The sequence below is a fragment of the Callorhinus ursinus genome, unplaced genomic scaffold, assembly GCF_003265705.2.
Source record: "Callorhinus ursinus isolate GAN/ISIS: 27379988/994484 unplaced genomic scaffold, GSC_fseal_2.0 scaffold1, whole genome shotgun sequence".
In the NCBI taxonomy this organism is placed as follows: domain Eukaryota; kingdom Metazoa; phylum Chordata; class Mammalia; order Carnivora; family Otariidae; genus Callorhinus; species Callorhinus ursinus.
Window position 1 is genome coordinate 38,649,760 of NW_027397063.1, and position 26,687 is coordinate 38,676,446.

The 26,687-nt window shown below is 38.1% G+C and overlaps 2 protein-coding genes and 1 long non-coding RNA gene across 4 annotated transcripts in view; 1 reads left to right on the forward strand and 2 right to left on the reverse strand.

Moving 5' to 3' along the window:
* Positions 1-14,599, reverse strand: part of FILIP1L (filamin A interacting protein 1 like) — a 53,250-nt gene extending 38,651 nt beyond the window's left edge. The window contains exon 1 of the mRNA XM_025873337.2: positions 14,480-14,599. The gene's annotated coding sequence lies outside the window, so the exon portion shown is untranslated. The remainder of the gene's footprint in view (positions 1-14,479) is intronic.
* The window catches only part of CMSS1 (cms1 ribosomal small subunit homolog), a 377,448-nt gene that overhangs the window by 44,573 nt on the left and 306,188 nt on the right, over positions 1-26,687 (forward strand). The window lies entirely within an intron of this gene.
* LOC141373997 (uncharacterized) lies at positions 1,524-3,897 on the reverse strand. Its single transcript, XR_012380509.1, has 3 exons — positions 3,664-3,897; positions 1,820-1,989; positions 1,524-1,706 (listed from the first exon to the last, which is right to left on the reverse strand). It is a non-coding gene; the product is annotated as an uncharacterized lncRNA (long non-coding RNA).

A 26,687-nucleotide genomic window follows, 5' to 3' on the forward strand; every position in this document is an offset into this window, starting at 1 on the left:
AGGGAGGAAGCAATGAAAAGAATGAAAATAGCATGGTTGTGCACCCCCCCCCCCCCCCACCCCCACCCCCCCCCCCCCCCCCCCCCCAGCCTATCTATCTTTCATCAGATTGAGACTTCAGGTCCTTGGCTGACTGAGTTTTAGGTGGACATCTCCCTGATCTTTTAAGGCCTACCTGAGCCAATCACACCTTCCCCCTTGCTGCCTTGTCTCTCTCTACAGAGAAGCTTCAAAAAAACTACCCAGCATGTGATGCCTTGGGTTGCCACAGATATGTGTGTGCTTCTGTATTATGGAGGGTGCCTTATGTACAGAGCTGCCTTTAAGTTTAAGTTGGTGATGGTGGTGATAATATTGGGCTTGTCCCCAGGTTCCTAACACTTCATTTATCATTCTTTTCATTCCTTCCTCCCTCTTTCTGTGGTTGATTTAGTACTCTTTCTGATTTGCGTTCTTCTGTTATCTTACCCTTTTGCCCCAAGGTAGCCTTCTATAGGATAGGGCTGATGTCCTCCCTACTGCCCTAGCAGTAGATGGCAGTAAACAATTGCAGGTAGCTGAGTGGCAAGGGACAGGCAGGATACCTGACAGGGAGCAAGTATACTTGCCAGCGATGCAGCACCAATGGAAAAGAGGCAATAGAAGGGAGAAAGGGTAGTGCTGGGGGAAAAATTCAGATTCTGGGGTTCAGTTTTCAAGCCAGAGTTGAATCTTGGCTTTCCTGCTTCTATCTAGTATGACTGAGCAAGCAATTTAACTTCTACGAGTCTCACTTTCTTCATCTGTAGAATGGGAATAATAATGGAGACTCCCTCATAATAGTGTTGTTCTGAGGATTAAGTAAAACAATCCATATAGGGCACCTGGGTGGCTCAGTCGTTAAGCACCTGCCTTCGGCTCAGGTCATGATGCCGGGGTCCTGGGATCGAGCCCCGTACCGGGCTCCCTGCTCCACCAGGAGCCTGCTTCTTCTCCCTCTCTCACTCACCCCTGCTTATGTTCCCTCTTTCACTCTGTCTCTCTCTGTCAAATAAATAAATAAAATCTTTTAAAAAAATCCATATAAAAGCTCCTAGCATACTACCTGGCCCAATACGTTTCAGTTACTATTAGAAGTAGGAAACTGTGATGGTGAGGCAAAATAGAAGAGCACCTCAGCCACAATGGACTGGCCTAAAGTAGGAGTCGCCTAGGAGAGAGAGTCAGAATGCATACTAGAATGAAAGATATGATTACCTAATCTGTTTACCGTGATCTACTTTCAGGCCATTAATGGATCTTTTTAGCCACACACATCAGTTAGCCACAATGATTGTCATTTTAGGCCAGGGTTTCTCAGCCTTGATACCATTGACATTTTGGGCTGAATAATTCTTTGTTATGGGGCCTGTCCTGTGCATTGTAGGATGTTCAACAACATCCCTGGCCTCTACCTACTGAATGCTGGAATAACCCAGTAACCCCCAACTCAGTTGTCACAACCAAAAGATGTCTCCCAACTTTGCAAAAAACCTGGGGACAAAAATCATCTTTAGTGGAGAACGACCATTTTAAGGCATAGGTAATTTTTTTGAAAGCTTCTATTAGATCTCTTTGTTAGTTGTCTCTGATATTCATACTCCTTTTCATTATCTGCTGCTCAGATATATTTGGGATTAGGCAGTATTTTCCATTTCTCTTTGGTTTACAGACCACAGCTCTTCTCCCTTCATGGAAAAGAATAATGTGAATGTTCATTATTCAGTGAAATGCCAGTATATCACAATGGATGCTAGTAGCTCACGTTCCCAAAGCCTCTGTAATGTTCTGCTCATCTTACCCCTGTTCTTCATTCCTTGAGTTTGAACATACACTTTCTTTGCTGGGATCAGATACTCTTAGACTTGTCTACTTGGGTACTCAGAGGCAGTGTGGGCTGACTGATTTGGTGCAGACCTGGAGGGAACAGTCTTTTTCTGGATATGCTGCTTCCTGCCAGGTATGCTTTCCCTAGTGAAAAATGTGGAGAAGACTACTGAGGATGTTTTATAATATTTTTTGTTGAGCTGTTTGGAAAAAAATATAAAGTAACAGGTTGAAGAACACCCAAATTGTCTGAGAAACAAGTTTGATTTTCATATTGTTATATAAATAACTTTGTAATTATTTGGCTCAGTTTTAACTCGCTTATAAGCAAGTATGAACTTCAGTTTTGGATTGCAGATTAGTATTCTTAAATATATAATACATGTTTAAAAATATGTATATTAAAAGGTAAACTGTGTCTTTCTCCCACTTCATCCTTCATCTACCCATACCCCTTTCCCAACCTATAACCACTGTACATATTTTCTCTTATAGGTACTTCTAGAATGTCTTTATATGAGTAAACAAGCAAATACAAATAAAGACTCTTATTCTTCTTTATACAAGAAGTAGCATTCTATAACTGTTTGTCTGTCACCTTGATTTTTGCAGTTAGACATTTTCTTGGAGAGCTTTCCATTACATCAGGATTCTTAAGCAGGGGTTGGAAAAAGGAATAAAATTCAGCATGACTGCTGAATAAAATCTTTACAACTTCATGCTAAAGAAATTAAAATTTGTAGCCTTTTTTAAATCGAATAATATAGAGGGAGTCATATACTTTTACTGTTTTAAAACTTTTAAAATAAAAAATTTCATATAAAAGGTAATTTTAAGATAAATTGTAATAATAATATTTGATTATAATTTTTATAACATCGCCTTGATTATTGTATATCTGTCTTTAAAATATCTGTGTGTAGCATCTGTATTTTCTCAGTTGAGAAACTGAGGCCCAGGCAGATTGCATAACATGCAAGGCCATTGTTAATGGTAACCCTGGAACTGGAGACTGGAAGATTGCAATTCTTACTATCCAGTGCAGGATTTAGCTTATAGAAACAGACAAGCAGATTGAAGGTCTACTCTTTGCCACTTGATCTTAATCCTTATAACAATGTTATGAAGTATTAGTTCCGTTTTACAGATGAGGATACAAACCAAAAAACTAGAATATAGACAGGTTAAAGGATTACCAAAGAGCACTGACTCAAAGCATGTGTTCTTCTCCGTTAAACCAGACTACATGCTAGAAACCCAAGAGTACTGACCTTAAAAGAGTTTCCTCTTTCTCCCATCCCATGTTTTTAGTGTTCACTTGTTCATTCCTCAACTTTCCCCACCCCCCCAATCGGCTCCTTGACTCCTCCTGTCTTTGCTCACACCACCTTCCTTGTTCCCTGAACACAACAGGGCCTGTGTTTTTTGTACTGGTTACCTCCCCAGGGAGCCACTCACCTCCCTCATCTCATCTAGTACCATCTGGTATACTGTATTTTACTTATTTGATCGACTGTCTCTCCTACTAGAATATAAACTTAATACAAGTGGGTAGGGGTGTGTGTGTGTGTTTTATTCAATAACGGGTCAGTTACTTGTCAGTTTTATTCAATATTATATTTTTAGTCAGGAACAGTACTGGGTACTTAATTGGTATTCAGTAAATATTTGAACAAATACCTATTCTGTTTTTGAACTGAGTACTCTGTTAAGGATTAAGGTTGTAACTATAAGCAGTAGACACATAATAAGTAGTTCCTTTCCCCCTACAGTCAATGTAAGTTACCATTTATTGAACAATTATTATATGCCACGTACCATGCTAGTCCTGGAAAGTCACTGGAGGCAAGTGTTGTCCTCATTTCACAAAAAAAGCAACTGAGGCTCAGAAGTTAGATAATTTGCCAAAGGTTCTGCTGGTTAATTGGCAGAACCAGAATGCCAATACAGTTTTTACTCCAAATCCTGTTTCTCACCACCATGACATACACCCACAGCCCTATCTCATATATCTTATGTACCAGCCTCTCCCAGCAGTAATTGTGTTGTAATATTCTGTCTGTCAAAGGCCCAGAAAATCACTGCCATTTACAGTCCTCTGTTTTGTCACAGTATTTCTGTGTAGGTTCAGGATAACTTGGAGCCTTGATGAGATAGTAACAAATATTTTCCTAATCACTGTAATAATAAAGCAAGTTTAGTCATTTGGTATAAATTCATAAATATTTTTGGATGGTTTTAAAAATTGTGACTTTGCCAGTAAAAACATCTCATGTTCCCCAGAGGAGGTGGTTTTGTCATAAATACCATTTCCGTTGAACATTTCAAGGAACTTAAAGTTCTCGGAAAATATTTTTAACAGGCAGCCTTTTCTCAGGCAGACTTCAAGGGCATAATACTATATACCCTTAAAAGTGTGGGTGCATGTGCTTTATCTTACTAAGGATATTTATTTGTATTTCTCTTATTGTTCAAAATTCATCTATATTTGGATGTTTCTTTTGTGTCTTAGTGGATTGAGGTAAACAGGCATGGATTCTTTAGAAGAGCATTCTGATGTAGCTGAAGAATTTTCTTTGTTTTTAATCTCCATTAGTCCCTTTTTTTTCTCTTCCCAGATCACAGGTTATTTTCATTCAGATATTGCAAATAGGTATTTTGGAGGATTAGTATAATTCCTTTCTCTAAACACTTTTTCTTTGGTAGGTTGCTTTTCTTTCTTGAATTTTCTCTCCTTTAAAAGGTTACAAAGAGTATATCCTTTTCCAAATCTTATTCTGAGCCAAAAAAAATTTTTTTAAGCCCCTAGTTCCTGTAAGTCTTTAAGAAAAAAAAAAAAGGCTTTCCTCTTTTATTTGGCTTTCATACGTTAATTCACTGGTGTTCAGTTTGTCAGATTTAACATAAAAGGCCAAAGCAGAGAGCAGTCATGTGCCAGAATAGATGAGTTCACTGGTTTTCACCTCCTTGTAGTCTGGCTGCCTTTACAGGGTCAGTGGCTAACATGGTATGCTTGGGAAACCAAACGTTTCCTAACTTGTTAGTGGGAAATTAAAACTTCAGAAATTTAGAAACCACAACAACAGAGGCTTATATTTTATTGTGACTACTGAGTCACACAGTTTGCCATGAGAAACAGGCTTTTAAATAGGAGCCACAAGAGTAAAATGTGAAACATTTTGATCCCTAGAGAATTCCACCCCCACCCCTTCCATTTTAGCTATAGTAAATCAGTAAATAAGGGACAAAGCGACTACAAACATCTGATAGCACTGAATAGTAGTCACAGGTCAGGGCAATTGGAGGATGAAGGTTGATGCTTGGCTTGGCTTCCTGCTGAGCAAACAATCAGATCATGAACCACAGTGAACATCCTCCATCTACCCTTACCCACTTTTCCTAGTTCATGAGGATGACTGACTTCTGTCTTCTCCATGATGTTTTAGAGAGCTATATAGCATGGGCCATATGTAAAGTTTAATTACAGACAGGTGGGAACATTTTAATCTAGAATCCCTTGGAATGTATATGATCATTTTTTTGTGTGGTCTGTGTTTTGCATCCCCTTGTGTGCACTGTAAAAATTTAAACTATTTTGGTCATCCACCCCTTGTTTAATTTTCCCTGACAGTTCCAAGCGTTTGGGTTAGATTTTCATTTTCTTCCATTCCCAAGTTTTGAGAAGACAGAATGCATGAACACAGAGTTTGATCTTATTTTTTCTTCTCTAAGTTGGGTTCTTTTCAGATGAATGTGTTCTAGAGAATATTAACCTTGTGTAGTAAGGGGCAATTCAATCAAGATGCTACAGTGGTTAGCAACAGACCTGCTAGAAGTGAAAGCAGTGACTCTACACTCTGCTTCCCTTGGCTTTGGGTCTGCTGCTGATTTTGTTCCTCAGCAAGTTTCATCCATTTAGTTATGTTTATCCCTGTGAGAAATCTGTTTGTGGCAGAATTAAAGAAAAGGCTGTTGTATACCTTGGATATGTGCTATATTTTTGCCCTGACTATATCTGACCTTGTGATTTGAATTTTAAGAAAGGTCAAACTATTTCAGATTTGCAGTAGTTGAAAAAGTGTTTTTGCAAATACTGATTCAGTTCTTCACTTTTAAAGTTCACTCATTCACAGCTGAAAACAAAGAAAAAAAGCAAACCCCAATTTTCAAACAACAGAAAAGCCACTTTCAGAAGAGCTGTGTATCTAATGGACAGGGAATGCTGGACCAAAATATGCTACTGACTTAGCTCTATGACTTTGCCTTATCTGCCTTTCACCTCAGCTGCAACATGGGGAAAGCTATACAATTTGATCTCTAAGGTTTACAAAGCCTTTGATAATGCTCAAATCTCAGTTCCACAGAATAAAACCCCCACAAACCTTTAAACTCCTTTCCTTCCTTTTTTGTATAGCCTTGTCTACAAATTCATATGTTAAAAATATATTTTGTTTCATCAGAAGAGATTTTAGGTCCCAATGCTTCATAACTACATGGCACCTTAATTGGAATTTCATGGGATTCAGATTTATTTTTGGTTCTTTATATGTCAAGTACTGTCATTCAGGGTTATATAAGTGTGCTATAAAAATAAAGAAATAAATCTTTTCAGTGTCTGACACTTAAAATGTTATGCTAAATTTGAAAGTACACTAAAACTAAAAAAATTAACACCTCTGAAGAAGTACTTAGACTCTTAGTACTTAGACTAGGATTCTTTATTGTCTGTGGCTAGGATGTGATATAAGCTCTTCAGCCAATGTTAAGATTTGTCTTACCCATTTATTTTATTTGTGTGCCTCCCAGTCATGGTAGGACTTTTGAAGTAAAACAGGGAGATTCCCGGCTAGTTTTTTTTTTTAATAAGCCTTTTGTTCTTTGGTCATTTAACTTACTCAGCAACTTGCTTATTTCAGGTGACTAAACACCCCTTGGAAAGCTCATGTGGGTTTCTCATAAGAGGGATTCCCTTCTAGCAGGGAAATCAGAATAAAAGATAACCTCGCTTTTCACAGTAGCAGAGGTTAGGCACTAGATACATGGATTCTCTCCAAAAGGCTTAATCCTTTACTTCACTTCATGTCTGGGTATGAGAGAACATGAGCTTTTTCAGACTGCATCCTACAAAGCACCACTCTTTGGTACTAAGGCAACCCCTTGTGCCTCAACTGGTGGAACCCTATTTATAGCTCAGATGATGATGGTGGAGCACCATCCTTGTGGGCAGACTGGCTTAACTAGAAAAATCATAGGTACCATTCACTGAGTGTCTACTATGGGTCCTGCACTGTGACAACTGCTTTATTGTCATATTTAATCTTCACTTTAAAGAGATGACTTCCTTTCTACATAAGTCCAGGTTGTTCTGAAGGCCATATACTGAATTTAAAAATCATAGTTTGGATGTTCGGATCCTGGTTCAAGCCTTTTCTTTTCTTTTTTTTTTTTAACCTCAGATTCCATTTCCGTAGTAGACTTCCAAGGAATAAATCTGCCATCCTTTTTGGTATACTCCATTCAATAGCTTCCATTTACATTTCAGTTCCCATCTTTTCTTTGAATGTTTGTTCCCTAACTTGTCTGGCTGATGCCCCCTTTCTGAGTCCCGAAAGCCCTTATAGTTTTGTGACACAAATACTTTATATTGTTTTATACCACTTTCTAATTTGTTTTGGGATATTAATTTTGCTCTTGAACTAACTCTAAGCTCCGTCAAGGATTTGGTATCTCTGTATCCCCCACATGGGTTTGAATTCAAGTATGTACTTGATGACCAAATGATTGAGAGATGAGAAGAACCATTTCTTAGGGGAGCAGAACTCTTTCTTGGGCTGAATGATACCTAAAGTTCTCAGAATTTGCTCTTATTATTAGAACAGAAAAAAACGTAAAGTTTTGTTCCTCTTGTTCCTGTCACTTCTGAGGAGGGACAACCCTTTAGTGAAATGAGGAATTCACTTGAAGACAAATTTAAATAAAGTCAAGATGGGGGAAGTCCAGCCAGAGAATCTTAACTTTGCTTGTGATTCTTTGCATCTTTACCCAGCCCAATGAATTTTATGGGATTGTAAGAAGAATCTTGTGAGGCATAATTTTAGGGGAATTGAGTGGAACCCCAGATCAGTTGACAGAATTGTTCACACCTTTATCTAAAAGATCTGTCTGCCCCATTTATCTAGTTCCATGAAAGCCTAAAGGATAATATACAACCTCAAACATAATGTATTTCTTTAATAACATGAGTGTTTAACTATCTTGATAATAAATGAATGAATATTATTTTTGAAGAACAATTTTCCCTTTAGCCCCAAAGGATTACATCTCTCAAAATTCCACAGAGTGATTTACGTCCTCTGCCATTTCCAGTTAACAGACTAACAAACTAAGGCTAAGGGATTTGGATAGCATCTCACTACATGGTCCTTTGTCTTTAGCAAGAAAGAACTTTCTCTGCTCTTCTCAAGCTTCTAGGCCAAGCAGCACCTTCCTTTTCTTCACATGTAACAGCAGCAGTCACTTAAGTCTTGTCAGCCCAAATGTGATGAATGTTTCACATTCCTTTTATGATTTCTGCTCAGAGATTTGTTTTTTGTTTTGGTTCACTTAAAAAAGAATTTTATTAAAAAAATAATTTTAAAACAGAAAGAGAAAACTTAGTTCACCTTTAAACTTTTATTCCAAGACTGGTGGGCCATGAGATACAGTAAATCTGGCAGATTTGCTTCTCTCTGAGCCGCCCATATTGAAGGGCTGACCTCATCTTTGAGGCTGTTCTTGGTGCAGTGATTTGGAGCTCTCACAGGCTCAAATACTACAGTTCTGTTAATCTTTTCTCTGTGCTTAAGAGTAGACTTTTCCCCCTCACAGTCGTCCCATTTTCTTTAGCTAATTTTTCTGTAATGATATGACCAGTAGCTTATATTTTTATATAGTCTTTGGTTCCAGTTAATCAGAGTACCCTTAGGGGTTACTGCTCCTTATTCCATCCTTCCCCAGTATTGAGAGATGCTTATGGTGGATGAGTGTTCCCTTTTCTTAGGTTTGTGGAAGCCAAGGCTACAGGAAGCTTACCCAGGGAATAGATGGTAGAGACAAGAAGAAGAGGGGAAACTTGGATTTATGAACCATTATTCCTACTCTTTAGTCTTACTATTGAGATAACACTATTTGTCCATGCCAATTTAGTATCATTAGTAAGTACACAAGCAAGCTTAAAGATTGACTCTGCTCTGCTTGGTTTTGTTTCTTCTTTACCAGTCCCACATTGTTTACCTTCACTTAATTTTTATGTACAGCTGACCTGTCTTACCTATGTTGCTTTATCAGTCTATTAAAAAAAGAACAGGACAGGAGCATTGTGCAAGAGCTGCTGGTGATCTTAAGTCGCTGTCACCAACATGGAGCCTGTGAGTGTTAGTAGGTGTACCTGGGTTAGTGACATGGTATGGTGTGTGGAGAACTTAGTTGCTGGGCCTGTTGTCCTGCCTTGTGCTTAGCACAGTGCCTGAAAGATAACTCAGTCAGTGTTTGCTGCTGAAGAAGAGTTACAAGCCCTAGGCTGGCTTCAAAGGTTGACATTGGAATTAGCTAACTGAAATACAGAAAAATCACTCCTTCTCTGTGAAACCTGGCAGATTCACTGAACTCCCCACAGAAACTTCAGAATCAAAGTATATGCTTCATAAAAGGTGATCTGCTGGTTTCTAGTTATGGCAAGGACAAGCTGTTTGGGCCCAGTCACTGCATCTTGTAGGCCTTCAGCTGAGGCACAGAGATTAGGGAAAACAGAGGAATCTACCCTTCCCTAAGGACAAAAACCACTATACTCTGCTCATCCGTATTTTGCTTCCCATCCATTCCATGCCCCACAGCTATTCACCTGGTATTCTTTCACCACCTTTATTCTCATTATTTGGGGGAGGAAGTTAAAGTGAGGCAGGCAGGTGGAGGTAGGCAGAGAGCAGAGAAGCATCTGACTTAGTCTGCCTACACAACACTTAGTGTATAGTACAAAGTAGATTTCACTGTGTTGACTTCATCTGAGCCTGGTTTGTTTCTTGGGTTTTGTGTTTGTAGTCAGTTCTATGTGGTTACTTCAGATAGTGGCAGAGATTTGTTTTAGGCTACTAAACAGAATCTCGAGGAAGAGGCCCTTCCTAGCCCATAGTATTCAGAAATACTCTTTTCTTACCAAGTAAGGAGCTTCTAGGTTGTAATTTATTTGTTCGTACATTTATCCAACACCCTTCTTGTCCCAGTGACACACCTACTAACTATAGTGAGATACTTTGCCAGGTGCTAGGAATAAAGTTGGTTGCAAAATTGACCCTCAAGGAGTCCCGGAGACAATAGACAAATAAGTAGTTAATATGTAATTTAATGTCATGTAGCAATGCATTGTGTGAAGGAAAGTAAAGCAAGGTGTAAGTATCACCAGGAGCTTATAGCCTTCATTAGTTACTTCCTCTGCAGTGTTTGAGGAGGTTGTTTTAAAGGCTTTTGAGTCACTGAGCTTTGAAAGGGAACCTACTAGCTGGGGAGGTATGGGGAGTGTAGAATGCTTAGTTGGAAGATGCTGAGAAGAGGTCAGTTGTCAAGTTGTGGTTCAGACCTGAATGTCTTTGACACAGAGCATACATTCTTTCTGGGGAGCCACTCAGCTTCTAAGCAGAGTAGGCTTTGCCACCGGAGGACCTTTAAGTACAGTTATTATTTGTTTTGTCTTCCTTTTATCACCTCCCTTCCATTGTAATAGCCTGGTTGAACCCTACTGGTTTTCACCTCCCTCCTTTCCCCTTGCCTTGTTACTGCTTATATTTATTAACAAGAACTTTGAACCTTTCTGCTTTTTTTTTTTAATGGATTTTATATCCAAATTAACACCTCCAGTGCCAAGACTTCTTCTGGGGCTTCTGCCCTCAACTCTTCCTTGCACTAATTTAAGGAGAAAGCAAAGGCTGTAGCCCAAGAATGCAGGGGGCTCTGGCTCTGCCTCTGAGTAACTCTGTCTCTGAGCCAAGTCACACTGTGTACATCAATTTCTTCTGTAAAGTGAGGCATTTGGATCAGATGGCCTCCAAGGCTTCTTCCACCTATAAAGCTCTGTGGACATTCCTTGCCAGAGAGAGAGACAGAGAGTGTGTGTAGACTCTGGGGCCTAGGGCATCCCATTGTCCATACAGAAAAACTTACCAAGTTTCTTCTTAAACTCCTATCTGTGGAGTTGAGTGTTTATGTTCTCTTTTACTGTTAAAACTGTCCTTTAGGCTAGAATTAGAAGTTATAAACAAAAACAAGAAGTTGGGTTTGGCTACACCTTAACCTGCCCTAATGGTACACTTAACATACCTATTTCTTTACATACTTCCTTATCCCCCACCACACACACACACACACACACATACACCCCATTCCTCAAGTTTATCGTTAAAAAATAGTAATTGTATCTTTAAGAGTTAATCTGATTTTGGAACCAATACGGAGTAGGAATGTAAGGATGGTCAGACTGGAGATAGAACACTACTAATGTGTTACTCTGTTTTTGGGCTCAGAATTAAAACTGCTCCTGTCCTATCTTAATCTGCTAAAGCATCTGAGAGAACAAGCATGAAAAGGGAATGCTTCTCCCATATCTGAAAAAGAACCAAGGGACTTTCCTTGGAGAGTCTTTCCACTTTTGTTTTGCTCAGCTTTCCCAATCAGAGGTAATGTTAGTATAGAAGAAAGCCAGGGAGAGAGAATCTCAACTCTGCTTTTTAAGAAAAAGAGGGATGTAGGAGGGCTTAAAACAGTGTTGGGATGATCCTCTAGGAATTAGTGTACCTAACATTCGAAGTAGAAACTGACCAGCACATAGTAAATGTAAGTGATTGAGTTGGTGGACATATAAATACTGTAGTGATGGCAGAAGCAGCCATAGAAATATTTCTTTTAAAGTGTGTGATGCTGGCTGCTTTATGCAGTGTCTCTTCATCTTTAAATCCTTATTTAAAACATAATTTACAGAAACTAACCAGATTAAATTGAAGCTACATTCACCGTCAAAGACAAATTAAATAAACTTTAAAAATCTTTTAAAATTAACAATATACCCAAGAGGATAAGGTAAGATGTGTTAGATTTTTCAAATATAATGACCAGCTATGTTACTGCTACTACAACAGATTTCAGTACGTGAAGCAGGTTGAGAACAATATTGCTTTACATCTTCTGGTTATTATGCCACAATATCCAGTTTTTATAAATAGTTCTCTTCCTGCCTCCCTTCCTTTTCCCCTTAAAGAGGAGGCTGTATTTTTTTCTCTCTTCACCTTGTAAAAGCATTCACTTTGCTCTAAAGCATTAGATATAGACAGAACATGACCTAAGAAGAAAATGGAATTTTATTCTTGGTTCTCCATTTTCACTCTTTTACCTCAAAATCCATTTATTACCAAAGTCAATTTTCTGGGGAGAAGGGGTAGTAAGAACCCTAAAACAAAATTCACAGCCTTTTGAGAAGGTAAATTTATGGGAATTGCAACTGGGCTTGGAAATTAAGAAGTCCAAAGCTTGATTTGTGTTTTCATATTGGCTCTTTCTGTAGACTCCATCACAGCATTAGGAAAATACCACAAAAATACCAGTGCTTCACATTTAAGTTTAATTGCCATAAAAGGACAAATGAATTTGTTAAGCATAAAATTAATATTTGCTTTATTTGGAAATGTAAAAATTTACATTCATTCTATCTAAAATATTTTTTCTATCATATAGATTGTCGCAAGGACTAATGCTCATTCAGAGAGCCCACTGTGTGATAATGTATCCACAATAAATCTTGTTGAACTTTCAGTTTTAAAAGGGTCTTATGGGTGATTTGTTCTTTAAGCCATGCTTTATAGTTAATAAATGGAAAAAAGTGTGGAATATTGAAGTATGTCATTTAAAGATGTAAAAAAATGATGCTTGCCTATTTAAAAAAAAATAAAAATGCAGACCCTGGGAAACACAGCTGTTAGAGATTTAATAGAGGTTATGATTTTCAACAGTTGAGCTATAGTTTATGGTACAGATGGCACTCTGGGTGTAGCTGAAACAATAATTGATGGTTTCTGTTTCCCTCCTCTTCTATCAGTTCCAAAAGAGTGGAATACCTTTTTACCAAAGCAAGAATTTTTCCATTTCCAATTACAGCCTATATCAAATAAACAACTTTTTATTGCATATTTCGTACTTCACAGGGACCTGGGTGTTGGCCCCGCTTTCTTCTCATTATGGTAGGCTTCCCTAGATTTGAAATAATAGTTTTAGGGAAATCCTACTTTTCCATACTAACCTGCAGTTTACATAGCCTATCTTCAGACCAAATAACATATAATTTTTCTTTTAGAATACTGAAACCAAAATCTTGCATTGCTCCAAACAAAATTAGCAAACAAAACAAAACTCCATGAAGCAAAAGTAGTAGGCACCAATATTATATGCTTTAAAATACTCAACCACAGGAATTACTAGAAACAGATAAATCCCGAATTTTGGGCATGTAGAAAATGCTGTTTCAAATGATAAGTTAAATATAGAGGCTATTTAAAAGGGAAATAATTGTCATACATTTCTTAAATTTTATTTTACAGTATATGTTCAAACCAAATAAAGTTTGAGTGATAAAATGGTTTTTTCATCTCTTATTCCAATGTTTTAAATGTGACATAGCATATTTTCTTAACTCTTCTGCTAATTTTTATTCTGAAAAGTAAAGTAAAATATGCAGATGTTCATCCAGGTGCTTAATTATCATATGGTAAGGGTCCATTTATAGCAATAGCCTGTTCAGTGTTTAGATGTAACTTAAAGTTCAAAATGCCACTGATTAACAAAATTCTTCTACAGGCTTTACCTTTTAAATTAGCATTTCTATATAAAAAACCATTGTCCAAAATATTACTCTAGAGAAACTAGCATTATCTTTAATTTTCAGTGCAGTTTGTCATTTATCCATTGATTGGAGTTGAAGTAAAAAGTTGGAACTCAAAATTATGAGAGTTACGTCCATGTACAAATTGGCAAATGCTTTTAAGACAGATTAGTTTGTAAATTTTGAAGCTTAAGTGCTCAACTTTTTAAGTTAGATTCATCCTAATTACAAGATGTATTTCTAACAGTGTTTTTCTAGTCTTTTATATGAAGATTCACAAAGGGGAGGGAGTGAGAATCGGCACTAATAAATCCACTACCATGTGGTAATGTTTCGCACTTTGCTCTCTAAGACATAAGGGAATTCAAGTCCGAGGAGATATAAGATCAGGAGATTGAGTTGTGGTATTACAATATATCTTCCCCCACCACCACCCTTTCCCAAAGATTTCTCAACACAGGCAGGATTCAGCTGTGGCTCACTTGGAGAGAGTATGTAATATATAGTCATCCCCCAGCACTCGTCATTTAAAATCAAATCCCAAATCTGTTTTTCCGTTGGAGTAAACTTTCTAAGTTTTGTGTGAGTTGAAAAAGGTTTTGAACCTAGAGTTCATTGGACGCGCTTTTCGAAACCTGTCTGCAGTTGGTGATGCTAACTTTAAAAGCCACTTACAGTCCGCCTGGTTCTCTGACAGCTATGCCCCTTGCTGGAGCTGAGCGGCTCTCCTGGGCTTACCTGAGCTGCCTGCGCCGGGGCCGGGCGGGGGCCGGAGGGGGCCGCAGTCTCGCAGCGCTGCGAGCGGGCTGTGCGCGCTCCGGGAGTCACCCGAACAATGCGAGCGGGGCGCCGAGCGCGCCCGGCCTAAGGGCGTTACGTCACTGCGCTGCCTTATAAGGCGCTCCGCGTGTGCGGCGCGGTCGGCGGGGGCGCGGATGACAGCCGGATCCGCGGCGGCGGCGGCGGCGGCGCAACAGCGACAATGCGCCCCAGGTCCGCCGACGCTCGGACCGTGTGAACGGACGGTCGGTCCCTGGCTCCCCGCGGAGGGGAATGGGCTGCGGGCCCGGGACGCCGGCGCCCTCCTGCCTGGCTAACCAAGTCATTGGGGGTCATGGTCAATCCGTTAGTAACTCTTCTCCCTCTGGGGCTTTAAAGCTCCTGTTACTGCTTCAGATTCTTAAATGCACATCCTGTTATTCTTATTTAAGCTTTTGTAAATATATTTTTGTTACATTTGTTTTTTGGTTGCTGGGGGGAGGCGGGAGAGGGAGCCAGAAGCCTTTTTTAGTTTTTTGGATTTTTTTTTTTTTTGAGACATCCCGGGGGTGATTTAGACTTCAAACCTTCTCTTCCCTTTTTGTAAAGAGTAGGGGTCCTCAGAGGATAGTATTTTATTTCCTGATGATGTAACTACCAAACAATTCTTCAAGTGATGATGGGAAGGCCAGATGAAATCTTATTTTTTCAGTGTTTTCCTGAAAGAACCTCCTAGTTCCTCATTTCTGCATGCCTGTTTTAACGAAAGTAGTTCAAACTAATGTTTATTTGTCAGGGAAAGTATTTATTTAAAAAAAATAAATGTTTTATGCTGTACTTTCAAGACAAAGTGTAAAAATAGAACTTCAGGACCAGTTTTAATCCATTTGTTCTCTTCTACTAGAAAACAAAGACATGAGAAGAAAAAAGAAACTGATCAAATATGACTGAATTAAGCCTCTAGTATGGGGCAGATTTACTTTTAAAAATTCTTTTTCTGGGAAATGAGAATTAGCCTCCTAATTATTTTGCACATTAATAAGAGAATTAATCTCTGAAGTTCTAACCAACTAGGTGAATCTGCTAAGTAAATTAGGGATGTGGCTGCCTTATTTGCAAGCTTCAAATGAATTGAGTAGTTTTAATGACTTGAGTCTATTTAACTTTTTAAATAAACATTAAAATAGGATTGCTTCCTATTATGATGTACATAGGTATATAGAACTACTGTTTATATGTGTTTTGTCAAACAGGAATAATGAAAGCAGTTTGTTTCTCTTCCTTAGTTTGGAGTAGAGAAAGGCTGGTTGCAGAGAATATATTAGTGAAAATCGTGAAAAAAATATACAGGGCACAAAAACGTGTGTCATCTTTGCTAAACTGTGGGCTCACTTTGATAGTTCTTTTATATCACTCTACTGAGAAGCCTGTTAAACTTCTGCTTTTTATATATACTCTTTTGAGAAACCAATGACTGTACCCTTCCACTGAGCTTAAAATTTAATATTTGATTTACACTTTCATATTAACATTTTAGATATTGGTTTGTTAGTTTTGTTATCCTACCTTATAGTTGTGAAGGGTGGTTGAATCTTTTTAGTCTCCTATACTTGCCCTGTACTTATTAAACATGTTTTTGAGACTTTTATGCTAGATTTGATTCATTCAGTGAGATAAAATGATTGTTGTGAAAGGTGCATAAACACCTGCATCTCAGCTTCAAACTGGTGACAAAGTATCTTTACCCAAAGCCAGCATTTTTGTAACTGGTTTTGCCTCCTTTCCCCTCTGATAGGTACAGGTTTCCTAACATTGGACTCTTTTATTTCTTTCCCACATTTTTGTACTTATGCTTTGCATTTATTTCCATATTTTTGATTTCCCACTTGCCCTGTAAAATATGTCAGCATTATTTCCTCCTTTTCTTTAACTGTAGTAGCTGAAGAACAGAGAAGTTAAGTGGATACAACACTTGTCTAGGGTTATGAAGCAAGAGAAAAGAGGATTAGAACTCCTTGTGTGCCTTGCCTGGTGCTGTGTTACTCCCTGAAGCAGTGATGTCTGACCCAGCTATGACTCAGCATTCCAGCTGAGATCACGATGTATACCACTCTTCAGGAACCAATAATAACATTTGTTGAGCTTTTTAGTTCATGCTAGTCACTGTGCTTAGTGTTCTACAAGTACTCCAACATTGTAAGGTGGTATTAGTCATACTTTTCAGGTGAAGAAACACATTTGGAAGGGTGAAATGGCTTGACCAAGGTCATACTGCTAGTAAGTAACAAATGTAGTGATTTGAACCAGTGTTTATGAATACAGCCTTAGTCTTCTCTTAATGGTTTGCTCAGAATCTCTCAGAAGTGTTAGTTAAAAAAATGCTCAGATTTAGTTGAGAAGTTTCTATCTTTATTTTCCAGATTGAATGTTAAACTAGGAAAACCAAGACTGACCTTTGCAGGCCACCCACCAGAGCCACCCTGATTATGCACTGAATAACCCTAGGGAAGTTGTTCACATTGGAGACATCATGGATTTGTATATAAGACTAAGACTATTTGTATATAAGATAAGACAGCTTTTTTGAGGATGTTGGTAGCATGTTTTGGTCTAATAAAATTAGAATAATATGACAGTTTTCCAACAGATGAAAGTCAAGCGTCCTGAGCAGGGGGGATGTTTATCTGACACGAGAGCACCCTGGGTCTTCTTTGGAAATTCCAACCAGCCATTGGTATTATGTTCTGTTGGCCACAGGACTCCGCAAGTGGACTTTTATTTCCTTCTCCCTTCCTATGAACATTCTCTTTGAGATGTAATTTTTGTTGTCTTGGCTTCTGATGTGTATTTATCAAAAGAATGGAGTTATGACCACTGTGCCTCAGTCTTGGCTGAGAAAATTTTACTTCCTTTTTTACTGAAAATTTTATTGTCCAGTTGCTATATGACTTATTTTATAATCCAAAATTTCCTACAAATAAGTTTAACTACAAATTAAAGTCCTTTCTGTAATGAGTAATTTAAATTTATGATCTAAATCAGCAGTAGCTTTAAGTTGTTATTTGGAAATGGTTCAAAGGAATTTTTCTACCAATCTAATCGCTTTCTAATGAGGAAGAAGGGTTTATAGGCAATAAGGGTGGAAACTAGAATATATCGATTAAATTGAACTATACGAATCGCACTTGTTAGATAGTCAAAAACAGTTGAATATCAGCAATTTCCGGTGGTTCAAGCTAATGCCAGGAGTTCAATACAGTGACCACAAAAACCGATGTTATTAGCAATGTACACAATATTGTCATTTAACTGTTTAAAAATACCATTAACATATTACCAAGAATGTCAAAGCCGGTTTCTCTTTGTGAAATGACTACTCTTTCTTTCATGCCCTGTCTTCCTGGCTTTGTTTCTTCTTGTGACTGGTGAAGTCTTTTAGTCATCCAAATAAGTGCAAGAGAAACAGTATTCATAATTAACTGCACCTTTCTTCCCAGCTGCCCCCAATTTTCACTAATGCTTCTTTCATCAGTTAAGGGGTGATGAGCCCCGCTCCCTGGAAGCTCTGTTGGAATTTATGAGATAGTAACACTAACTTTTGAGTGTGATATGTTTGCTCCTTTGCATCTATAAAATAGTGTATGTGAAAACACTATAACACACAAAGGAAAACAATTCTTATCAACAGGTATAGTCCTATATGAGAAGCTGAGCGTAGTGGGGACAGATCCAGGATGGCATGGGGAAAAGTTCTGTAGGCTTGCATTACATTAGGCTGCAGTTGGATTAGCCAGAGTGTGAGCCTTTGGCATTAAAGTATACCACCTCAGGGAACATTCTAATACCTCACTGGCAGGCTTCTTGCAAAGCAGCTTTGTCTGTGAACATTGGGCTAGCCTGCCATGTATCCAGTGCTGATCTCTCCTCTGCTGCTACACAAGAGGAAGGGACTGAGCACCACTGGTGGGCAGCTATAGAATGTAGAGCCAAAAAGGATGTCTCAGGGCAAAAGCACCTTCTCTCCATGCCAAAAACACTTTCTTTTTTTTAAAGAGCATTTTATTTTTTTTAAGTAAGCTCCATTTGCAACTTAGGGCTTGAAATCACAACCCTGAGCTTAAGAGTCACCCTACCCACTGAGCCAGCCAGACACTCTGAACAGTTTTCTAACCTGTTCCTTTCACTCTTCTTTCTGTTGCCCAGGCGTCTTCTGCCTAGTTTTGTACACATAAGTGCCCACACAAGGGGCGCCTGGGTGGCTCAGTTGATTGAGTGTCTGCCTTCAGCTTGGGTCGTGATCCCAAGGTCCTGGGATGGAGCCCCGTGTCCTCGGGCTCGTCGTCACGGTCGTCGTCGTTGTTGTCGTGGGGCTCCCTACTCGGGAGCCTGTTTCTCCCTCCCCTCTGCTCCCCCTGCTTCTGCTCTCTCTCTCTCTCTCTCTCTCTGTCAAATAAATAAATAAATAATCTAAAAAAAAAAAATAAGTGCCCACACAAAACCTACCCCATCTCCAGGCAGCACACAGCACGTGCACTGCGCACCTAGAGCCTTCCACCAACAATTAATGGGTTACAGTGAACCTGGATTTGCATAGAGACCCACTTGCTCTTATCTGCAACCCAAATCTCCTGTCGTCTCTAGTCCTTGAGGTTTCCAGAAGCCCATCAACTATTCCTAGTCATACTTCAGCTGACTTTGATTTTACAGCAGGGACTAATGCACTTTAGAGCAAACTCAGGCTGATTATAGCAACAGTGTCAGTGGTAATACAGTAGTAATACTAGAGAATGAGAAGCCTATTATTAAGATGATTTTTTGTGGCTTTGAAAATGAATTTTAGAACAGTTCAATGCCCATGATAATTTGGAAAATGCAGAAAAGTAGAAAAGACATTTTACATCTAGCCCTACCTCGTGAATACTGCCAACTATTAAGAGAGGTACAATTGACCCTTAAACAGGCTTGAACTGCATGAGTCCACTTATATGCAGAATTTTTACAGTGCAGTACTGTAAGTATATTTTCTTTATGATTTTATTAATAATATATTTTTCTTTAGCATACTTTATCACAAGAATACAATATATAATATGGGTACAAAATATGTGTTAATTATTTATGTTATTAGTAAGGCTTCTGTTCAATGGTAGGTTGTTAGTAATTAAGTTTTGGGGAGACAAATTTATACGCAGACTTTTGACTGCACAGGATTCAGTGCCCCTAATCCCCACATAGTTTAAGGGTCAACCACACTATGTTCCCTTCTAATCTTTTTATAAACATTTATAAAACATCTGTGTTTTCCCACTATGGGCCATATATGCATATTGTGTCTTTTTATCTGTATATATTTTAATCATGTTCATTGCCTTTCTGTAGACAGTGGGTCATTTAAAAGCAATTTGCATATTGTCCCTCAAAATGGTGGTCACAAAGCCAACCACTACCTGATGTCCCACTGACAGTGCTATAGTTTTTGTTCCTCAACAAGTGAAGCAGCAAAGTCTACGTTTGAGACTCTCCTGTTGATCCAGGAACCTCCTGTTCTTGGTTTACATCGGATGCTATGACTTGGCTCTGGGTCTCCAGTGAGCGTGCCAGTAGGTGAGCAGAATGACTTGGAGAGAATGAAGAATTGATAATATGACGCCACTACAATTATTAAATGGGAAGCTGGAAAAACCTGCTATTTAGGTCCAGTCCATTTGCTTATTTATTTCTGCAAACATTTTGTGTTTCCTTGGTAACTAATAATAGTTTTGAGAAACTGTTAAACTCACAAATATTACTGCAGGAGTAAAAAAATCCTCAAATCACAGAAATTAGAGACAGAATAGACCTATTAGGTCATCTTTTTTGTCCCCTGCCAGTACAGATTGTTCTCAGCACTTTGTCCAGTCCCTCTTTAAAGGGACCTTGTCTAATAGTTTGTATCTCATTTTTTTTAAGTAGTTCATTTTTAAAGAAAATAGTCCAACAGAATATAATTGTGGAGCTTGATTTCAGGCTAAATATTTATAGAGAAAGACTTATGGGTTCAAAGTACAGTTGAACAGGTTTTATGTTGGGAGTTACTGGTATAGTTTATTGGAATAGGAATAATAACTATAGGAATAGTTTATTGTCGTTGGAATAGTTGGCTAAGTGTGAAAAACTGATGGGTAAGTTGACTTTATATGTTTTCTTTTATCATTGGAAACTGAAATATAGCAACACATGAGGATAAACTTTTAATATAGGAATAATAACTATAAGAATAGTTTATTGTCATTGGAATAGTTGGCTAAGGGTGAAAAATTGATGGGTAAGTTGACTTTATATGTTTTCTTTTATCATTGGAAACTCAAATATAGCAACACATGAGGATAAACTTTTAATATAAACTCATTGAAATGGGTCTAGAAGGCCTGAGAAAATAAAGCATTTAGGAAGTAAAGTTAGAGTAAATGGTTCATTCCAAGATTGTATTTATGAAAGAGACATTTTATACTCTCCCTTCCTGTCACCAAAGCTGCTTTGTCCATTATTTACAGTTAATTATTGCTTGATGTGAAGATGGCTTCTAGCTGTAAAATCCCCTCCCTCAGTCAAGTAACTTCTTCCAAACCCCAGAAGGACAGAATAAAACTGCCTCATAGAGCAGTTGCTGGTGGTGTTATAGACTGAAGGCTTCATATCCCTGTATTATGGCTGAAGATGTCTTCACTGGGAAAAATGATGAACAAGTAAGGAAATAGGAAATGTGCTTTGAGTTTTATTTTGAAGGATGATCGTTTCATAAAAGCACATTTTAGAGTGTAAAAGACCTTAGAAAATACTTACTTATTGCCATCCCTTGTTCCCCCTTTTTAAATAGATAAGATAATTGGATCTCAGAGAGGTTAAAGGACTTGTCCTGAGGTCAAAATTAAATTGGTGACCCAGCCAACTATGTTTTATAGGTCTGTATATCTCTTCTGGGAAACATGAAAAATCAAAAATGGCTTAAACAATGTCATTAGAACTGTCAGACTATGTCTGAAATTATAATTAATATTAGAATAATTTACCTAGGTTTATACTAACTACAGAAATACTTTGGAGCATTAATGAGCTAGTTATCCACTTTATGGGTGAAAAATACAATATTTTTGTTGCATTTCTTTTAAATTGAAGATCTGTGTATGGCTGGTAGTCAACTCAAGCCACTAAGATTGGCCATAGGTTGACAACTCCAGCCAAAAATTTAATGGAGATATCTGAACTTTTAATATTAATTCTGTGCTCTCATTTAACACCATTGTCTTGCATACATGCCAAATGGTCATTCTGTACATGAGAAATGCTATTACAATTTATGTTACTAGACATTTACATCATAAAATGCAGGTGGAAGGGATGTCGAAAGTCTTGTGTTCACCCTTCGATTGAATTTTCTCTTGAGTGAGAACTTCAGCTTTCTTACCAGGAGTTGGTGCTTGCACGTCCAGTTGTCATTAGTCAGTACTGAATAGCTCCAGGGATTTTTTACTTCCCCAACAAGTCCATTCCATTCCAAACTGAAAACTGGCTTCCTCTTCTACTGACTATTCCTGGTCTTTCCAGGGAGTCATATTGAATAAATACATTGCTTTGACATGAGAGTGTTTTAAATATTTGAAGACAATTTGTCCTGAATCTTAAACTGTTCCTATTTTTATAATTTGAGTCTTTTCATACTCTATTTCTAAATGTTTGGTGCTCAGAATGAACAAATTACTTCAGTATTATCTTCCCCTTTACAGACTTTGTGTAAAGTGTTTTGCGTTTTCCTAGCATTTTCTGGTAACCATATCAGATTACTGTGTCATTGAGCTTACCGATCACCAGCCTCCTAATGACCAACTACATACCTAAGTATTTTCATCATGTACTCTTCTATGTACTCCTTCTATCCTCTGCTGGTTTTGTTTGTATTACATCTTTGTTATAATAACAACAATAGTAGATGACGCATTTAATGTTTAATAGATGCCATGCAATATATGTTTTACATATGATATTTAAACTTTGATCCACATAATGACCCTGTGGGATAGATAACTGAGGAACAGAGAGATTAAGTAGCCTGTCCAACATCAGAGCTAGTAAATAGTGGCACCAGGGTTTGAGTTGTAGACTGACTTCAGCAAACTCTGGTAGAAATCATATTCAGTGTCTTTTTTTTTTATTTTTTTTTAAGATTTTTATTTATTTGACAGAGAGAGAGACAGCGAGAAAGGGAACACAAGCAGGGGGAGTGGGAGAGGGAGAAGCAGGCTTCCCGCTGAGCAGGGAGCCCGAAGCGGGGCTCGATCCCAGGACCCTGGGATCATGACCTGAGCCGAAGGCAGACGCTTAACGACTGAGCCACACAGGCGCCCCATATTCAGTGTCTTGTAGTAGGATTTGAACTTAGGGGATAAACACTGTAACACAGAGGCATAGAACTTTGTATCTCTCTTATCTGCCACTAGTTCATTGGGCTTGCACTATGGGATGGTGGAGTGAGAATAGATCTTGGAGAAAATCTGGTCAGCTACCTCATCTTATAGTTCATATAAGGGAAAGCCACACTGTGCAGTATTCTGTTCAGGGATACCCAGTTGGGACAGAGCTCAGGACAGAATATGGTGCTTTTTCTACTACAGAACTCGAAAGTATTTCTGCTTTGTACAATTTTCTCTCCTCTCCTCTCCTCCTCTTCCCTCCCTCCCATCCTTCCTCCCTCCTTTCTTTCCTTCCTCCCTCCTTTCCATCCTTCCATCCTTCCTTCCTTCCTTCCTTCCTTCCTTCCTTCCTTCCTTCCTTCTTCTCTCCCTCTCTAATTATTTATGGCACTATAAGCATTAAAACAACAATAACATTAATAGAATCCACATTGAAAGGATCACTTAAAATCCTGTCATACCATGTTTTAAACTTTTTTCATTTATTGCCAACTTTTGAATCTATAAGTTCTTTATCTTTTTAGATTATGACATAAATTTAAGACTTTTATCAAACATATTCTCAATCCTCTGATTTAAGTTTCACAGCTCAAATATGCCACTTATATAAAGAAGATCCAGGGAATGGAAAGGGAAAGGAAAGAGATTGCTGCCGTTTATTGAGAGCCTACTATGTGCCAATATCTCTGCCTTGCCCTCTGCCTTGATATCTCAAACCTCCTTCCTGGACTTTAAGATTTTGTGTGAGGGCTGGGACAATAATACTCCACACAGAGTAGACATTCCATAAACCTGATGAATGAGGATGAATTTGGATTCATCCAGCAGGAGATGGATCCAGCAAGAGAAAGAGGTAATGATCATTCATTACCTGACTGCTTCCATTCATTGACTGTTACCTTTTGATTCATTTTATGTGCCATTTATTTCATAGCTCCATTGAGACAAATGCATGTGAAAGATGCTATTTACAGTGATACATTATATCCTTGTGCTTTTAAATCAAGTGAATACTAATTAAGTCTTGATCTAGAAACTATTCTTTCTTTCATTTAATCAAGTTTCTTTAATTCTCTTGACTCTAAATATTATTTGCAAAGGAAATTTTCCCTTGGGGTATATTTAACCATGCAAATGGGAAAAACTTTGTCATGATACTGCTCTGACAGCCCACAGACTTGAGGAATAAAAACTTCAAGAGCAGAGTTCCTGCTCAAGCAATCAGTTATGGCCTAACAGTAGCTTCTTGGCAAATCATAACTTAAAATAGTGCTGATTGCTTTTTAAACATAATTCTAATGAATACTGCTCCAGTTGAGTTTTAAAACTTTCAGTTATTCCAAATGGTTACTGCCCAAGCGATGCCAGAATGTCTAAGTCCCAACCCATTTATTAGCACTGGGAAACTCGAGAATCACTGATGTTGACTCTCAGTGACCTCAAATTTAGACTCTGAGATTTGTATTCAAGTGCTGATGTACTCTGATAAGATTGACAGAAGTACAGGTTTATCATATGATTGATTGCTAATTTGTGTCATTACTATACTGTGCCATTTAGGGTGTGCTATAAATTAATTTTTAAGTATATCTTATAAGTATCTTATAAATAACCCAGTTACATTTCATCATCTTACCTTTTTTTTGCGGAAATTAAGAGTTCTTTGTTAAATGCAAGGGTTTAAAATTTAGCAGGAGTTCATAAACTTAAATTTGGCATTTCTTTCTTTTTCTAAATATATAATAGACTCAAAGTAGGAAAGTGGCTTAGGTCTACTTCGAAGACCTCTGAGAGGTGCTGACTTTTGGTTAAAACAATCTCCATCCATGCGTGCATGTATGCATCCATCTATCCATCCATCCATTTGTCCTCTATCTGTGGCTACCATTTACTAAAAACCTATGGAACAGATGTCTAACTCTCTTTTCCTTTCTTCCCTCCTCCCTGCTCAACACACACACACACACATTATACATGTACACATGCAGGCTTTCATGTACACTCACCAACAATTACAAGAGGAAATGAAGAACAGTGGAACTCAACTGTTTAGATCAGGAATGGGAATCTATTCCCCAAAGGCTAAGTGGAATATCTTTTCATCTAGTCATGGTGACCTTCAATAACTAATAGCACTTTTTGTGCATGAGGATTATCAGCAGTCATTTATGCCAATATGTCAGTAGTAGGATGGGGGGCAGGGTGATTGGTATTGATGCATGGCTTCCACTTGTACAACATTTAAAAACATTTATGCTCTCAAGAAAATAAAAAGACTTGTATTCTTCAATTAGGTAGTGCCAATGAGAAAATATTATTAAAATTCCTGGAGAAAAAAAAAACACCTTTGTTCATAATATTTGTTTATTGCAATGTAATTAAGTAGGTAAAAAAGGTAATATTTTCCCTTCTTAATTGAAGAAGGTAGAATATTTAAAGGGAATACTGTGTGTGTGTGTGTTTGTGTGTGTGTGTGTGTGTGTGTGTGTGTGTGGGGTATGATTTATAGTTATGCAAGAGTTAGGCCTAGGGATGTCTGGGTGGCTCAGTCGTTAAGCGTCTGTCTGCCTTTGGTTCAGGTCATGATCCCAGGGTCCTGGGATCAAGCCTCACATCGGGCTCCCTGCTTCTCCCACTCCCACTCCCCCTGCTTGTGTTCCTGCTCTCGCTATCTCTCTCTCTCTGTCAAATAAATAAATAAAATCTTAAAAAAAAAAAAAAGAGTTAGGCCTAGACTGCCTCTCCTATATTCTTTCAAGAGGCACTCAGCAACTATTTTTTGAGCATCTTCTGTGTCTATTTATCACTATACTGAGTTCATGGCAAGGGAGGCAGAGAGGATAAAGCATGACCCTACCCAGATTTTGATGGGTAGATAAACAAGTGAACAAAAACCAAAAAACAATTAACATTAAGTTGGGATGCTACGTTTGGTGAAGGAAGAATTTTTGTAAAAGTATGTTAGGCCTAGAAATATCTGGAAGGTCTTCATAACAGAAGTTAAAGTTCATCTGGACCTTGAAGGGTAATTAAAGAATTCCAGGAAGGAGAATGGTAGAGCAAAGGAACCCTAGATTGAATGGCGTCACTGATTGGCTCTTGTTGAGCAGTGCTGACCCTCTACAGGCAGTTGTGCAAGTGGTAGATATTGCAGCCCTGGAGGGGAGGGTGGTCACATAAGATGGGGCCAGACTATAAATGGGTCTTAATAATTCAAGCAGTGTGGTTTGGATTTCAGTGTTCTAGACAGCAAGGTGCCATTGGCAGTTTTTTAGCAGTTGAGTAATATATTTTAATATTTTAAATGAATCATGACATTGTTAATTCTTTTTCAATTGTATATTGAAGTATAATATATAAATATAAATATGTAATAGAATCAGGAGTGCTTCAACCTTGTCATATAATAATGCTGCTTTTAGGTATAATCTTTGGAGAAGTGAGGGTATGGAACAGCCTTTATTGAAACATTTTAAAGGCCTTCTCTGAAAATCAAAATAAAACAGATCTATGATGTTTTAATTAAATAAGATAATTTATTTTAGTCTTACTAAATATTAGAATGGCTGTTCAAATAATGGCTCTCTTAAGCATTTACTTGACTAGTGATAATTTATCAAAGATTCTTCCCAGAAAAACGTCCGTAGTTGGGTAAAGATCTTCCAAGGCTGCTTATATCTCACACACACACACACACACACACACACACACACACACACACACACACACACACACACACA